Source organism: Eurosta solidaginis, chromosome 2, assembly GCF_040869045.1.
Source record: "Eurosta solidaginis isolate ZX-2024a chromosome 2, ASM4086904v1, whole genome shotgun sequence".
In the NCBI taxonomy this organism is placed as follows: Eukaryota; Metazoa; Arthropoda; class Insecta; order Diptera; family Tephritidae; genus Eurosta; species Eurosta solidaginis.
The window spans coordinates 23,916,630-23,933,224 of record NC_090320.1 but is presented as its reverse complement, the minus strand read 5'-3'; the positions used below and the strand labels follow the sequence as shown (position 1 = coordinate 23,933,224).

General features: G+C 32.2%; 1 protein-coding gene across 5 annotated transcripts in view; it reads left to right on the top strand.

The window, feature by feature from the left end:
• Positions 1–16,595, top strand: part of numb (NUMB endocytic adaptor protein) — a 153,033-nt gene that overhangs the window by 60,124 nt on the left and 76,314 nt on the right. For 4 of the 5 annotated variants that reach the window (XM_067764652.1, XM_067764651.1, XM_067764649.1 and 1 more), the window contains exon 1: positions 1,118–3,311. The exons of the other annotated variant lie outside the window; for it this stretch is intronic. The gene's annotated coding sequence lies outside the window, so the exon portion shown is untranslated. Of the gene's footprint in view, positions 1–1,117; positions 3,312–16,595 lie in introns of those variants that run through there. 5 annotated transcript variants of the gene reach the window in all.

Below are 16,595 nucleotides of genomic sequence, written 5' to 3'. Positions count from 1 at the left end.
AATAGAAAAGTTTGCCTCTTTCTTATTTGACATTTACAGCGATTGTTAAGCCTACCCCAAAGTTCCTGTTTGATGAACAGTCATAAAAAAGAGAAAATATCTCAAAAATTAACGGGGTATGGATTTCGCTTGGAATTTGAATTTTCACTTTAAAGCCTGGCACCTTTGAAGTTTGTGCAGTTATTGAAGGGGTCAAACGATTTTCGGGCTCATGTCGGGCAAGCACAAGTTGGGTTTCTTCGGATAACGAAACTTCCTAGAAACGTAGTACAACAATGGTGTTTACTTATTACAGCACCTTTGCTGGTAGTAGTCTACAAATTATCACCTTTCCTGGAAACAAATTTTATGCATCCTAGAATCCAAATCTCGTTGAGTGAAAGTTCAGTTGACAATTTGGAAATGCGAAAATCCTTTTACTTTTTTAGAGAACCCTCTGTCTCGGATTATTTTCTCAAAACAAAATGCCTCCTCAAAGTAAACTAAATAACATATTTTTAGCTGAGAATGACACAAGCTTAAAGTTAAAAGTAGCAGGCTACACGAAGAGGATCTGGGTATAAAGTTCGTTGGAATGTCAATGTTATTTAGCTGAGCTAAGATATTTTTCGAATTTGTAATGGAACAGGCCGATTTTGGGTTCGGGGTTTTTCTACAAATCTCTTAAGTACCCTGTAGTTCTGCAGACCTGCCGCTAGGCATAAGAATTCTTAAAACCGTTTACTTTGGGCGGTTGGCTTGGAATCACGCCCTTTCCAACCTCCCACACATCACAGCCCTACTCATTGTGTGTTAAATATACATCAGCTGCTGGAAATCACGTCCATTCTGACAGCACTAATAATCAATAGTTACTTTGGGCGGGTGGCTTGGAATCACGTCCTTTCCAACCTCCCACACATCGCAGCCCTACTATTGTGTGTTAAATATACATCAGCTGCTCGAAATCACGTCCATTCCGACAGCACTGATAATCAATTCCGTTGCTCGGCATCACAGTCCATCCCGACAACTGATTCAATAATATAGGTATATACATATTTTATAATATAATCTTGCTCACTATGTATGCTTGTTAATTTTACACTGTAATCCGTATTTATATTCATTCATTCATTCATATTTAGTCTGATTGATTTTAAAATTTGTAGACTAACAAATAAATAAATAAATAAATATTTAGAATTTGTATAGCCTGTTGGTACCTAAAAAAGAAAAAAAAAAAAAAAAAATATCCACTGAAGAGGCTTGATAGACGGTATGTTGAAAGCGCGATGAGAAAGTGCTTATCGAATTGAGTAGCTTGCCACTATTAGAACAGCAGTGCAGTGCATTTTAGAAACAAAAAAATTTGTAGGAGCTTCCGTACTGGTAGTTTATCGTCCATACATAGCCACCGATATGCTCTCACCCGGATTCCCTCACCCATAATAGAACGTAATAAAATTCGCTACAGGGTATATAATGCCTGATTTCGCCAGCCAACGATTTTCTTATTTTTGTTTTTATACCGTAACAGCTGTCCACGGTTTTGTGACGCCTTATCATACTCACACACACGTCAGCGCTCCACTCATACCTACACTCACACTCACTTTATCTGAGCGCTCAGATAAACCATTGAGTCTGTATAAAAAAAAAACAATCTATAACTCAACTACCACCACCACTACAGCAACCACTGCTGCTTGGAATGTCAAACCAACTGGCCTTTGGTGAGCGAGCAGATAACCAACGCAACCGTACGTTTGTCAGTACAGTAGAGTAATTTCAGCTGCTGGAACGTGAATACGTGTAGCACGCTTGTAACGGGTCTTCGGGGCAAGTTTCTCGCAATTTTTTTTTGTCGTCGCTACTGCTTTTAGGGGGTCTAACACGTTTATAGGCATCGGTTTTATAAATGCGAACAAAATAACGGCACCTTGTACGCGTAACTCGGAAACTTCGAAATATATTCGAGAACACGTTAAGAAACGTTAGCATTCGGAAACGGAAGTTCGCGTGTTCGAAAAAAAAACGGTTGTAATTTCGATAAAAATAAACGGTTTACAGAAAACGTAATATTTGAACACAATCGAGTGATAATAATAATTAAAATTAAAAGCTCGATTTTCTAAAAGAATATCGAATTCGAAATTCCATACAAAGCATAAAATTCCATGTAAGAATTAATACAAAAAACTGGTTGTGACACAGAAAATGTTGACGCAACTTACGAACTTTGTGAGTGTTCAATAAGAAACCAATACCAATACATAAACAATACCTAACAACAACAATATTGATTACAACAACAGCAAGAAAAGATCAGTAATGGAATTGCAACAAAGCGCATGTCAGTAACAGACGTCGAAATAAAAAAAAAAGAAGTAGAAAACACAAACCGGACCCAAATCAACTGAAATTCCAATGGTAAGCAGAAGCAAAAATTAAAGAAAACAATGAAAAAAGAAAAAGAATGAATAAATTAGCACAACACAAACTAAACTAAGCTTAATATGCAAATTAAAGCAAAGGCATAAATTAAGTCGAAGCTTAAGAATAAAACAAGTGAGAGAACAAAGGAGATAGAAGAAATGTGCAAAAATAGTGAAATAAAAAATAGCAAAAAAAAATATAATATGAAATTAAAAGTTAAAATAAATAGTTTTAAAAAAAGTAGTGTGTAAACAAGAAACAAAAAAAAACAACAAATTTAAAAGTAAAAATTAACAACCACAAAACGAAAAATCTAAAATATCAGTAACAAAAAAAAAAATTTAAAACATTAATAATAATAATTAAAAAATAAAATATATTACCAAACAACATAAGACACTCAAAACTGCTTAATAACAAAACAATCATAAATCAAAAACCCGAAGTTATAAATATTTCTAAAAGCTTGAAAAAAAAATAAGTACAAAATTTATAGTTTAAGAACAGAAAAAACTTATAAAAATTTTATTTTAACCCAAAAATTAGACAAAAAATTGTTAGAGAAATATAATTTAACAAAATCTATATAAAGTTACCCAAAAAAACCTGCGAAAACCAAAACAACCAAATAAAGTGAAAAGGGTGAACAAAAAAATGCATACAATTTTCAATTTAGTGCCAAAGGCAGTAAATATAAGAAAATGCAGAGCAAAAAAATAAAAAATAAACAACAAAAAAAATAATAATGACGGCTCGGTTTACAGCGGGAAAACAAAAAAAAAACTACATTTAAGAAAAATATAACAAAACAAACTCCAGCGGCCAAACCTTTTTACCACTTCCCAACTGGATTTAAGTCTGCTCACTAGCAATATCAAGATTTGCAGCAAATGGTAAATTATTTTATAACCAAAATAGTAAAGAAAAAACTATACAAAAGAAAAACAATATAATTTTTTTAACCATAAAGAGGCAGTTAGCACTTTTGGAAAAACAAAAAATATATATATAGATAAAATTTAAAAAATGTACGTGCTTGAAAATTTAAAATATAATGCGCACAAAACAAATTTTTCAAAAAAATAAATATAAAAATGAATTTAAAAAATCATAATTTCAGTATTTTATTCGATGTTTTTTTATTGTCAATTTAAACACCGTTTAATTTTTTTATATCCAAATTAAAGCACGCCGTTTTAAACAAAACCTTTAAGATAAAGAAATATATTGCAAAATAAAGTATCAAACATTTAAATGACGGTTTGAGAATACCTACAACTTTGTGTAAAACCCGTTTTCAGTTTTGTGTTAAAAATGTTTCATACTATTTTGGTAGTAAAACATAAAAAAGATTGTTTGGAAGGAGATATGTTTTTAAAAATAGTTTGGTTTGAATTTGAATTTACAAATCTTTGTCAAATTTGTTATTTTCTTATTATGATAATTTTTTTTGTTATTCACTGAAAGAAATGGTGCTAGTAAAATCAACAAATCGGTTCTGTTGTTCTCGACTTAACGGAGATTCGGTGAAATTGATGACAGATTCCTAATCAATCTAACTGATTTTTTTTGTTAACACAACTGATCTCACTGGTTATTTCAACAGCGATCAACAGTCATTATATGAGCAAATTTCAAAGAGAATTTTACGCTCACTGCGCTCTCTACTTTGTACTTGTGTATGCTGTGTACTATATGTATGCACATATTTACGTATGTATATGACGGCCGCCGTGGTGTGATGGTAGCGTGCTCAGCCTACCACACCGAAGACCCTGGGTTCACACCCCGGGCAAAGCAACATACAAATTTTAGAAATAAGGTTTTTCAATTAGAAGCAAATTTTCCTAAGCGGGGTCGCCCCTCGGCACTGTTCGGCAAGCACTCCGAGTATATTTCTGCCATGAAAAGATCTCAGTGAAAACTCATCTGCCTTGCAAATGCCGCAACATAGGTACTTTCGTACAAAGCTGTCGCTTGTTCATTTGACTACTAAAACGGTCAATTACGAATCAACGATTTGTGCGCAGTCGATTCAACATCTTGTTGCGATGGATAAAATTTGACAGAACTTTCGGTTGAATTTACCCGTATTTCGGTTGATTTTACCAGTCTTTTTCTTTCAGTGTTATGATCACTTTTTTTTTTATTTGTGATAACTTTTTTCTTCATTTCAATTCAACTAAATTATTACGGTGTAAAAGAAAGTTTTTTTAAAAAAATATCGAAAGTACCCTAAAGAGTTAGCGTTATTTAATTTTTATTTTTTTGTAACAAAAAAACTTGAAAAAATTCTAAAAATATGGTTTCAGGGAAGATATTTTTCAAGAGCTTTTTTTTCAATGTTTATAAACTTTAATTGAAAAAGAAGAAAAATCTTCATAAAAATAAAAACTCCTAGCATTTTTTTTAACTATATTAATTTCGCTAAATTGGGTTTTAATAAATTATTAGAAATGAAAATTAATAGCAATTTAAAAAAAACAATACTAAACATTTTTTTAAATTTCATTTTTATCCTTCTATTTTTTTTTTAATTTTAAATATTTTTATTGTTCTGAGTGTACTTAGAAGTTAAAAGAAAATGATTAAAAAAAATTGTAGACTATTTTTTTCCTCTATTTTTTTAACGTTTTGCAGTTTTGAGTTTGTTTTAAACTTCCTTAAAAATTAAAATTTATGAAACATTTTTTAAACTTCTTAATTTTTATTCTTCTATATTTTTTAAATTTATAATGTTTTTATTGATTTAACACTTGTTCATAACTTAATTTTTTTCCTCCTATATTTTTTTAACTTTTTAAAATTTTGTGTTTGTTCTAAATTTGCTTAAAACAAAAATTATTAATAATTTAAAATATTTTTATTCTTCTACATATTTTTACCCCTTAATATTTTTAATGTTTTGAGTTTGCTTGGAAATGAAAAAAATATATATATTTAACATTTTTTTAAACACTTTTTTATTTTTTTTATATTTTTTCTGCATTTTAGTAATTATTTATAGTTTGCATGAGAATTAAAAAAAAGTTTAAAGCTTTTAAAAAATAAAAAAATAAAATAAAACAAAAATTTTTAAGAAAATGTTAAAATTTAAAATTGTTAAAAAGTTAAATTTTAAATAAAACTAGCTGAAAAAATTTTTTTATTAAAATTTGTTAAAAAGTCAAATTTTAAATAAAAAGAACTGAAATTTGGAGAGATTTTTTTAACTATTTAAAACTAAACTTTCATTTCAGTTCTATATCTTTCTGGTTTATATTTTTTTGTTTATGCTTTTTATTTCCAACAAAAAAAATTGTTTAAAGAAAAAATCATACACCTGCTAACTTACTGATCAAATTCTATTTAAATTTTCTAGATAAAAACAATTTAAATTGAACCAAGTTTTCAATTTAAAAATAGTAAAATTTATGAAAATATTTTTTTAACCAAATTAAAAAAAATTAGAAAAGTATTTTGAGTAAAACTACAAAAAAAAAAATCCAATTTTTCAGGGCTTAAAATTGCTTAATGGTTTTAAATCGAATTAAAAATTGATTTGTTAATACTAAAATAATAATTTACTTACAGATATAAAAAATTTATTTGAAAAAAGTGCTGTAAAATCTTTTTCTTCTTCAAACGTTTAAAAACGGTTTAGTATTTTCTCTATCATAATTATGGCGAAAAAATTTGTATTAGTAACCATTTTTATATTTACTAAAACATTCATAGCCATAGTTTTTTTTTTTTAATTAAATTGATAACAAAAAACATCAACTACCAATTTTAAAGAATTCCACAAAAAATTTTTTTTTTGTTCAATTTCGTATTACTGATTTTCCATAATATTGTTATTATTTTGCATAGGAATAAATATTTCAAAATTCGTAATTAATTTTTCTTAAAAACTAAAACAATTAACACTTTTAAGGTCTGTGGCTGAAAATCCTTCCAAATAAAATTTAAAGTTACAAATAATTAGATAAAATAAATTACAAAAATCGAAAACTTGGTTTTTTATGTTTCGCTACCAAAATAATAGCAAATGAAAAAAAAAAATTTTAAATCTAAACTTTTGATAATTTTTTTTTTTTTTGTAAATCGTTTTACCTACCAAATAAATACATCTCTGCAAGAAGCTTACATTCACTTTTTACGTGAAGTGAAGTGCTGAGCTGAAAAAACACAAAAGCAAAGAACTGCTATGAGACTATCAAACATAACCAAATCTCATATAAACTTGAGTCTGCAAAGGTACTAAAAAATCACATACAAAAACGACAACAAAAACTTACCAAGTTTTAAATGCCATATTTAGTAAAAACTAGTTTTTTTTGATTTCATGCAATGTGATGCATACATACGTATGTATTTACCTATGTACCTGTGTATGTTTGTACTTATGTATTATAGGTATTATCTCTGTACACCGTTTCAGCTGTTGACGACTTCTTGTTTTTATTAAATACTCTTTTTCGCCGGTTTTGCTTTGCCACTGCATTCTATGCTTCTTGCAGAGATTCATTTTTTGTTGTTGTTCTTATGTAGTTTATTTAGTTAGATTGCTTCGTTGAGACACAAGACACAATTAGCAATGAAAAGTTTTATAATGCATTGTTTTTGGAGTAATACAAAAAATAGAGAAACATGCATGAGAATTCGTGGAATATTAAAACTTTAACAAAAAAATTAGAAAAAAATATTTAAAGAAACTATCAAAGAATATTCTAAGCTTAATGTACCTGAAACTATCCGTTCGGAAAAGAAAAATCGAAGAAAAATTTTACTAACACATCTGAATTAATTTCGCACTCACTGTTATCTCGGAGTTCCAGAGCTTCTGTGGAAGCAATAGATCTAACAAAAACCACTTTGACATTGGAACAAAATTAGATAGTTCTTTCTCGAACCATTATGAGATATATATTTCAAAGTAACATAGTCTAAATCTTTAGAAAATAGGTGTCCAAAAGTTGCTTTTTCGAATACGGAATAAAAACACAATTGTGCTATGGAACGCAGGTCCTTGCCTAAGAACTTAAAAATCTCCTGTTGAAGTATAAAGTAGTTCCAGAGGGAGAACAAGAATGTGTGCCATAATATCACTGGCGTTAGAGCAATGACTTTTCAAGGAGTCGTATTTCGAAATCATTTAGCAATATAAGGATAGGCAATCGGGAATTCTTATGAGGGTTTTCATGCTACGAACTCAGTCGGAATCATTACATAAGTGTTTTTTTTTTTTGGAATATGGGATTGTTCTTATGTGGCAGGGCGCCTATAATCTATATAGATGGCTTAAAAATGGAAACGGAGTCTGATACTGCGCTAAATTCGAAGAGTCTTAAATTCAGGAAGTCCTATCGACTAATACTGTGCCTTCCAATCCAAAAATGTCACAGCAGAGATTTGAACTAAATGTTCTATTGTAAAATAAAATAGTGAGTCGATCTATCTCCGTACTATGGTTTTCACACTTTTTGCAAGAAAACATATACATCATATTCCGAGTATCATAGCATTACCTTGCGATGAAAACGCTTTTACCGTAGATCAGTTCAGTATTTGCTAGTGCTGTTTTCAATTCATGTTTGGACTGCAGAAAATGTGCTGTTTTTAGGTTTCTGGTGCTTTTACTTAGTTATGTATATGTAGTTTAATACTTAGAGCGACACTTCAATCAGTACTTACTTGTTGAAATCAGTACTTCTATCCACTGAACAAACGATGAGCGGTATTCCTTCTTTTTTTATGAACTTTATCTATACTCTTGGCCCGAAAGTTTTAACAATATCTTTATACTGGACTTTTCCTAAGTTCTACAGAGTTTTAGAAATAGTTCTATAGGAGTAGTATCGTGAATTTTCCTTGACACTTTCGACGCCTTGGAGCTTTTGCTTCGTGTTTCTAATATATAAGTATAGATATTGTGTAGGCACAAGCCGGTTGCGGAACAACATTTGTCTTTAAATTTCTCGCCCAATATCGGCCTTGCGGATCTATAGATCTAAACAAGTCTATAAGATTAGTAAATTTATTATCCAACTATTAGTAATTAAAAATTGTGTGAGTCACCGCCATAGGGAGGAGGTTAGAGATAGCGTAGAGTGTGACAGCATCGGGAAATAAATAGCCGCTGATACTGAATGATCTTGAAAGCAAACTTAGGAATCGACATGTGGTTATCAGTTATCAAACCTTTAGCTATTTACTTTTTAAAATTTTGAGATCCGTTTCTATTGTCTCAGTTTCGTGGGTCGTACATAAACTTAAATAAATTTTTCAACCCTCCAGAACAAACTCATCAATACTAATCTAGTCATTGCGTATCTCTTAAAACATTAATTATTACTAATGGTTAAGCACTGTTTTCAAACTTTAATTGCTTTTGCCACCCATCGATGGTGTCGAAGCTGCTGGTCACAGCTTACTTTCACAAAAACATATTTTAGCTGACAAACAGTGCGATGTGCGAGAAACAAATTTCATTACTTATTATAACGCAAAATGGGAGATCATTCTGTGGCTTTTAAAAATATTCACTACAACAAAATATATTGAATTACAAAAATTATTTCATGTCTAATAAAAAGATAATACCTAACAATAAAATAATACCTACAATATTTTAAGCTAAAAGATAATAAAATTAAATAAATTTTTTGATAAAAACAATGATAAAAATAAACCTCCAAGCGTATAATCAAGTTTAATGAAATAAAATAAAATAAAATAAAAATATCCGCAAAACGAAAAATATAAAAAAAGTGCAATTACCGCATAACTACAACGTTCAGGGTTGCAGACGTGTTAAAAGTCGTTGTAAGAGCCAAGTACATAAAGCATATGTACAGGCGTAATCTTTTGTAACCGAGTTGAAAAACATGCTTCGTAATATACTGAAGTACATGTAAATGCCAAACGCAAACGGAGATTATGACAAGGCTAGAAAATAGTTTGGGAAATTTTCCTCAAAATTTTGGGACGTTTTGACAGAATCAAAAATAAATTTTTAAAATTTCGTGAATTCAATTCTTTTTTTTTTTTTTTTTGTTTCAATATTTTAATAATTTTGAAACTGAAACTATGCAAACCAAATTGGAAATTCAGATACAATTTCACGAAAATTTCGAATTTTTTATTTGGAGTTCTCTGCCTGTTTTTGAGTATGTAGTCTTGTAGCTTAATCAATTTTAGTCTAACAAAGTACCAAAAGCCGTTTCAGATTTTCTTCCATATAAAAAATAGGTTCCCATTTTGAATGTAGGGAAACCTAAAATAGTCTTCGAAAAAAAGTTGTCAAAAATCAATGCGAATTTTGAGAAACCTTTAACTTGCACTTTATGATACTAAAATTTATTGGGCTACAAAACTGCATACTCATAAAATTGTATAAAACTCTTTATATAAAGTTCGAAAATTTCGAATTTTCTCGAACATTTTTTGAGATTGGTTTGCATAGTTTAAAGTACAAATTCAATGAAAGTCATTACTGCAATTTTTTTCTTCGCTGCTGTACGTTCCCAAAATATTAGCGGGCGTCGCGCTGGCGAACACTGAAGCGTTGCCTAAAGCTGTTTTAACACTATGAGAGCCTCTTTTTATGCAACTTGCTTACAAAAGATTACAGCTTATATATACATAACCACATTTACGACTTTACAAATGTACTGTATGCACTTATAATTTGTAATTAAATACTTTTAAAGGTGTATTATGTTGAGTAAATGGCAAAAAGTGGCACAGTGGGGCGAGGGCGCAAGTAAAGAAACAAATATATAAATGAGTATAGAATTAGGGACAAGCCTTTAGTTTGAAACGAGGTAGGTTTGTACGTGTGCTGCAATTAGTGAAACGGAACAAAGTAATGGGACATATCACATTCGTAAGTATACAAAATATTCACAGACAAAAATGAGCAAAGACAATTCCGTAAAATAAGTATCCCTTCGTTGCCAAATCTCCATGGCATCAAAAATTTTCTCAGTCGGAAATGTTCGAACTTAACTACAATTACAATAAAAGGAACCCAGCGGTTTTGATAAAAACATGCTGGTTAAAATAAACTATGAGCTAGGGAAAGTAGAGGATGGGGCAAAGGAAGTTTTGTAATGTAACGGTTTGAACCGCGACGAAGCGGGCGACCGGTTGGTTTATTAACAATTAAGTATGTTACACTGGCGTCTAACGTGGAAAAAACTTAAATTGCGCCCGAGCAGGGACCCGGTGATGACTGTGCGACAATATCGAGCACCAAAGCTGCTCAAACGGACTCTTTGAACATACATACAGGAACACCTAACATACACTCGAATAAGAGTAACACAAAGCAAAATTCCGTTCCCCTCAACTGAAGTTATCTACTTAAGAAAGAGAGGCTGAACGAAGAGTGAGTGAGTCTGTTTCCCAATGCGGTATAGAACTTCGGTTATATATTTTGTTCGGTTCTTTGCGGCCGATACTTAAAATGGGAACCCCAAAAATTTCCCAAATTTCTGCTTTGTTGATTCAACATTCACAGGCAGCGCATGTAACGATATTACTATTATAAAATAAATATTTTAAAGAACATACAAACTTTGCTCCAAAACGGGTTCAGAGTCCAAGTATTCCAAGATCTTTATAAAAACAATGAAAAATGTTACCAGGAGCTGGTTTAAAAGCGGTCACCTTTTATAAGCGGATATTAAAGAGAAACTAGCATTCTTCCCTTAGAGTATTTATATCATATCAGACAGGCAGGAACCTTATCAAGCCCGGTAATCTTATACGGATTGCAACAAGAACAAAAATCTCCTTGAAAAGCTAAATCGGCTTATTTTAGACTACTTATGTGCGTAAGCCGCAGCATTCGCGCTCAGATGTTTAGTACCATGAGCCGTGTAATCAGATGGCAACAAGGACAAGAATCACTTTGAAATGAAGGGAGTAAAATCGGCTTTTTATTATCTAGGCTACTTGTGCGGGTGAACCAGAACCATGAGACATGAGAAGTTGAGTCCCTAAAGGAGAAGCTGATGTCTGTCTCTATAGTTCAGAGTGTAGGGCAGGGACAGGCCGAGCGATATCAACCAAACTCGTTGGATATTAAATGAGGCAAATACATTTTTCACGGAATAAAAAACAAGTGAATGAAATTTAATAAATGAAATTATTTTACAATAAACGTCAAACGTAATATAAAGTGAGCAATTAAGAATGTAAAAAGCAAACAATATCCGGTCAGGTGAATGAGGTCAGAGCAAGTAATTGGAAAGTAAATTAATTAATTAATGAGATTAAGTTCACAAAAGAGTTTCAAAAGCTTCAATATGATAATAATTACACGTTTGAAATACGTGCCGAAACTTACAGGTACAAAAGCTAAAGAAAGCTAAAAATTTAATCTTAAAAATAAAACATCAAATTAAGAACGAATTAGCAAATCAAGCGATTTAAGCTAGATTTCGTGGCTACATATAAGCCTAAAGCTTTCAGTTTGCACATGGGCTTTGAGCAAAATATCTTCACTGAGCTTTTCACATTTTTTATTATCAAAAGTTTTGCTTAGTAAATCCTTCCACCTTTTTTTTTTGCTATTTGGTTAGTATTAGTAAAATACATAGAATTTTCTGGGAATAAGCTTTTGATATCAGAGCTTCTTATTAATAGCTTTTACAGGAAGTCAATCTTATCAACGACCATTGGCGCTTATAAAGACCTGTTGAGTTAAAGCTTTATAAATCTTCACATTCGAAACTAAAGCTTTCGTCGCCATTCAAAACAAGTTTACCGAGCTTTTGACTTTTATTCAGTTAAGAGTTTTAGCGGAGTAAAAAATATTGCTTTTACAACTAATAAAGATATTAGATAAGTTTTACAAATTCGTTTGCTCTATAGAGCTCTTTTGTTCAAGAATTTTGCAGAGCTTTTAAGCTTAATATCCTTTATTAAGGCTGGATTTTAATATGCCTCTTAGAAAATTTTAATATATTGGCATTGAACTCGCATATTTTTTCTAGAACTATGCCACAAAGTCTTCCAATTTTTCCATCAAAGCTTTCTTATTATTATTATATTAGTTTGTGCTAGCTAAGCAACTTTAACTAAGAGTAATCTTTGCTAAAGTGATATTTCTCAGTCCAATCGCCTGTCCACGCCGTTTTAGGAGCTTAACTACGTTACGGTCCGTAATATAGACTAAAGCTTTCGCTGTATGAGCTTTTGATTGAGCTTTCACAAAATCCAAAGCTTAACATTTAGAGGATTTTTTGTGTTTTATGTAGATTTGGTGGATTTCAGTGACAAAAGCTTTTCGTGTAAAATCACAAGCAGTGCCCATCACTTTTGAGTTTGAGCCCATAAGAGCCATGTGTTATGTATTTGTCAACAGCTTTTATTTCAAAAGCTACATTTAAGTAACATGCAGAATTTCTAAAGCTGTTTGCGTTTTTGGATTCGAATCGCTTTACAGCGAAATCTTTCTTTAAATGGGCTTTATTTTGAACGAATTTGATTTGATGTGAATCAAAGCAAGAGGAGGAGGTATTATTTCGCTTTCACAATAAGGCGGAGTTCTTTTTTGAAACAGGTCTTCACGGTTTTTAAAATCAAAACGATGTTATTCTGTTGAGCTTCTTAATTTTTAATGCACATAATAATTAATATTGCAAACGAGCTTGCTGCACATACTTAAAGAGCTTTTTTTCTGCGTTAGTTCTTATTAAAGTGTATACATGTTTTGCTTTAAAAAATTTTCGTGTAGCTGCTTTTAAGCTACTACAGAAGCTTTTGTTTCGAGCTCCTAGATTTCCGGTGTGTTTTTGTTTGTTCTTGCTGATTCAGCTCAAGCTTAAAGCTTGTAAAACAATCACAGATAAGAGCTTTCAAGAGAATCTACAGGGTCAGACCTGATTTAGATATCGTAAAGCTAAGCTCAATAGTTCACCAAATTTCCGGAATAGGATTAGGTTGGGTTAGGGATAACCCAATTAAAAAGCGTTTAAATCGACTGAAAAATACAAGATAAGACACTACTGATTGGCATTAATGATGTTATTTTCCAAATAACTTTTAAATTTTTATTACCAATTCAAGGGAAATATAACAACAACGACATCGTTTTACGCGACAACCCAAGCTTACTCATTTCCCCTCAAACTAGATACCGTTCTATGACTCAATGTACTAGCAACTACTTACCACCACGCGATTCACTCATATCGCAACCAATTATTACGGTTGTACTTGAGTGCGTCAGTGAAACGGAAATTTGGTGCTAAAATTACTTGGAAATGGATATGCCAAAAGGTCCCATACAATGAAAACAATTGCGGCACAAAACTAAAGCAATGACCGTCGAATGCATTGTAAGGTGGGCGCTAGTCGAAAGCTCGTAAAACTAGAAAGGCGGCTAGTGAGTATATGCGGAAATGTCAGTGGGAAACCCAACAAGTGCAGGTCAGCATGTAATTGTCCTATATAATCAGGTACTGAGTGCTATATAGATTTACAAATTGCACTACAACTGAGTAAATAGCATAACAAATAACTTTTGGCCATGCAAGGTATGCTTGTTTCCTGCGCACGCCTGAAAATATGTAACAAAAAATAGCTGAAAAGGTGCAATTTAAAAAATATAGCACCGCAACGCCTAAAAGTAGGCATGCTGATGAAATTTATAAATTTTCGGTGACCTTGAATGCTTAAAGCGCTGAAAACATTGCAAGGGCCCAAAAGTATGTGCACCTTTGTTAAAATTGATTTTGCTTATTCCCCAAAACCCCTCACTTTTACAAATAAAATATTCGTATTCTATTTTTTCACAACAATCAATGCAAATAACCCACACCACTGGCATTAATGTGAGAACTATTTCGCCAGCCACAAGCTCGGGCGTGCAAAATTATATCTAATCGACTTTTAGACGTCACAATTATCAAGCATATTGTTGCTATCTTTTTTTTGGCGGCCGACAATGCTGCAAGGTCACAGTTATTCCAAAGTGCATTGGTAAATTGAATTGAATTTCCTTTATCCTGTGGAATTGAATAGGACATTGTGAGTTGGATGCGCTGCTCGTAACGCGGATATTTGTCGACGACAGAATAAATTATTGAAATTTCCGAAATGCTAGTTGTTACGGAAGCTTTGAGTGTATACTTTCAGGCTGGTGGCATTTTTCTCACAAAGAGTAGAAGATTGCTATTTCATTCGGTCTAAAAGCTGCATTTAATCGACCAATTTTTTTAAATTATTTTTTAGGAAATTGCACAACACCTTTGTTTAGAAAATTGCACAACACCTTTGTTTAGAAAAGCTGCACAATGGGGAAAGCTTTCCTCATATGCTTTTGAGAAATGCAGGAAAAAACCCAAAAGTGGAGACTTTACTGCCGCAAGAGATAGAAAATCTCTTCAATGCTTTAAAGCCATTAAAGCTCAAAAATGAGGTGCCATTATACGAAAATCAAAGACATCTAAGTACTCTGCTGGTTCTCAGCGGTTTTATACTTTTTATAGTCTCGATAAACCAGTATCATAATAATAATAATAATAATATTTATTTAGTCTTGAAATTATTACATTTCTTACAGACTAGTTACAGGTAAAGATAGACTACCAACTAATTTAGCAGGTCATTTAGTAGCATTTTAAATCTTTTTCATAGTAGGAGAAGTCCAAAACTGAAGAATTTTGGAGCAAGTTGAACTCGTTTAGAACTCTAACAACAGGAGCATTGACCGCATAATTGGTCCTCGCCAGCCCAACGTAAAATGTAGCATGATTCCTTAAACAAATATTAGGAATAACAAAGAATATACGTTCAAGTAAAAAGGGGCAGTCAACCCCAGATATTAAATTAAAAATGAAAGTGAGAGATAGGAAGGCTCTCCTACAGTTTAATGTCTTGAGATCAATAAGCATACATCTAGATTCATACGCCGGAACAGGAAGATCAAAATGAAGGGGCGCAGAGCGTACTTTATAAAGACTTTCTGAACTCTCTCCAAACGACTTATATGACAGGAATAATACGGACGCCAAATAATAACAGCATATTCAAGTCTCGAGCGCACCAGTGAGGTAAAGAGAGTTTCTAAGGTATACGGATCCGAGAAATCTGAGCTGAAACGTCTGACAAAAGCCAGCAAGTAAGACTTAGCTATAATATAATTAAGATGGATTTGAAACGAGAACTTCGAGTCAAAGACCACCCCAAGATCAGTGATTTTGGAAACAATGCTTAGTTGTGAGCCTGCAATATAATCTGAAGTAGGGATAGGGGAGCGAGATTTAGAATAGGAGACATGGGAGCATTTTTTAATATTTAAGGGGATCATATTTTTCTGGCACCAAACTGCAACATTGTCTAGATTACTCTGAAGTTTCAACGAGTCAGCGGGAGACATAATATTACTAAAAATCTTCATGTCATCAGCACACAAGAGAAATTTTGAAAATGTAAAACAACTAGTAATATCGTTGATGAAAATCACAAAAAGAATTGGGCCTAAATTGCTTCCCTGAGGAACGCCTGAAGAAGCAATGAAAGAGTACGACGACACCCCGCCAACTACAACTGAACAAGATCGATTTGAGAGATACGATTTGATCCAGCTTAAAAAACTTGAGTGGAAGCCAAACCACCGTAACTTCGATAATAAGATACGATGATTAACTTTATCAAACGCTTTCGAAAAATCAGTATACACGGTGTCAACTTGGGCCCGGTTACTAAAAGCTTCAATGCAGTATTCGGAGAAAACTGCTAAATGAGAGGTAGTTGATCTCCCCGACATGAAACCATGCTGGTCTACCGAGATGAGACGATTAATGGCAAAGAAAATTTTATTTTTTATTATACATTCAAAAAGTTTTGAGATAGTCGAAATTTTAGAAATTGGACGATAATTGGTGATATCATTTTTATTGCCAGATTTAAAAATTGGCGTAATAAAGGACATTTTCCATGCGTCAATGAAAACACCTTGCCCAAGAGATTTATTAAAAAGCAGCCATATTGGGTAGGCGAGAGCTGAACAATTCTTAAAAAGGTGAGACGACAAACCATCAACATCAGTCTGGGACGACAAATTGATTTCACGAATCCCCAGTTCAACATCGTCTAAAGAGATTTCAAGAGCCCCAAAGTTTAGCGCGGAACCACTAGCACCAAGGCACCTGTAAAAATCACTACTACTCAAATTAGAG